The sequence below is a fragment of the Ricinus communis genome, chromosome 1 (genome assembly GCF_019578655.1).
Source record: "Ricinus communis isolate WT05 ecotype wild-type chromosome 1, ASM1957865v1, whole genome shotgun sequence".
Classification (NCBI taxonomy): Eukaryota; Viridiplantae; Streptophyta; class Magnoliopsida; order Malpighiales; family Euphorbiaceae; genus Ricinus; species Ricinus communis.
The window spans coordinates 26711615-26713106 of record NC_063256.1 but is presented as its reverse complement, the minus strand read 5'-3'; positions in this window follow the sequence as shown (position 1 = coordinate 26713106).

The following is a 1492-nucleotide window of genomic DNA, read 5'->3' as shown; positions in this document are numbered from 1 at the left end:
TTAGGCAATCATTCAATACTCTACTAATTCATGATAATCAGACCTTTAATTAATCAATGAGAGCATCAAATGAAGTTTTTCCAATTTGTAATCAAGAACCCTAATGACAAATTAATAACACTCAAGTAACAACTTACCAATTTCAGCTTTTGGGTTGCTAATATGCTTAAATCCTTTAGCTTTAGCTTGGCTCCTTCAATAGTTGGCAAAATCCTATCTTAATCTTAAGTTTTTCTAGGTATTCCACTCCTCTCTCTTATTCCAAATTTTGTGTTTTTGGCCATGTACGAATTTTAGAGAAATGAAGAGGTAAAATGAGCTTGCTCATGGTTCCAATTTCCAATATTCCTCTCTTAATGCCACCACCTACTAAACTATTTTTATCACCCTAAATTAATTCTTACTAACCATATATAGGTACTAACTTTTAATTGTATCTTTTAAGTCCAATCTATTTACCCAACCTTCAACTATTGGTTCAATTAAGTCTTAAGGCTTAATACACATAACCCAAGTACTTAATCAACTTATCTAAATTAATAATCTAATATCATGCTTCTTATTCTCTACTTATAATTAATATATATCTGTTCTCATAAAATAAAAATATTATTGATATACCATCATATGCCCAATGATTAAATGTAAATGCGCATAACATGGATGATGAGAAAATGCAGGCGTTACACTGATCATCCATCGAGGCTGATGTTGTGGAAATTCAGTGCCTCCTTGGTAGAATCTGAAAATAATAAAATAAAGAAATAAAATCAAAACTGAAAATATGAAAACTAAAACTAATAAAATTTTCAAAACAAAAGGTTAAAATATTAGTTTAGAATTTATTCATCATCCATTTTAGGTTAATATAACAAAGAACAAAGGAGTAACTCTGGGCTTTCGCTTTCCCGAGGAATACGACCTTGATACTCGCCATTAGTGCTAGACTGCATCGATAGGTACACTGCCTTAGATTGTAGCTAACACGAGTAGCACCCATCAAGTATTGAATAATTGCATAGAGATTAAGCTTGATTTAAGTTTAAGTATGTCAAGATAGAAAACTGTCAAGATAGAAAACTGTCAAAATTCCAGCAACCTTGGTGTTCTGTATTTTAGGCATAACATGGGTTATATGAGTCCAAATTAAGCTTAATTGGTGTCTATGGAAATTTTGAAGAGTCCTCTATAACTTTGTAGTTTTGTGATTTCGCTATTTTTGCCGTTTCGATTGCTTAAATTGAGCAAACAGATTTCTGCTCGGGTACAACTAGCCGTATGACCCTTGCTCAGTAATTTGAAGATAATTAAATCTATAGAAGTCGGAATTGAGTAATTCTTTTTGGAGATGAAACTAGACGCATAGACGGATATGTCTATTTAATATGAGATTTTTGTATTAAGCCAATTTTTCCCAGCAATAAATATACCTTGGTACTAAATTCTGTCTAGAAAACAGAGATGTTGGAGATTAGTTTTATGCAATTTATTT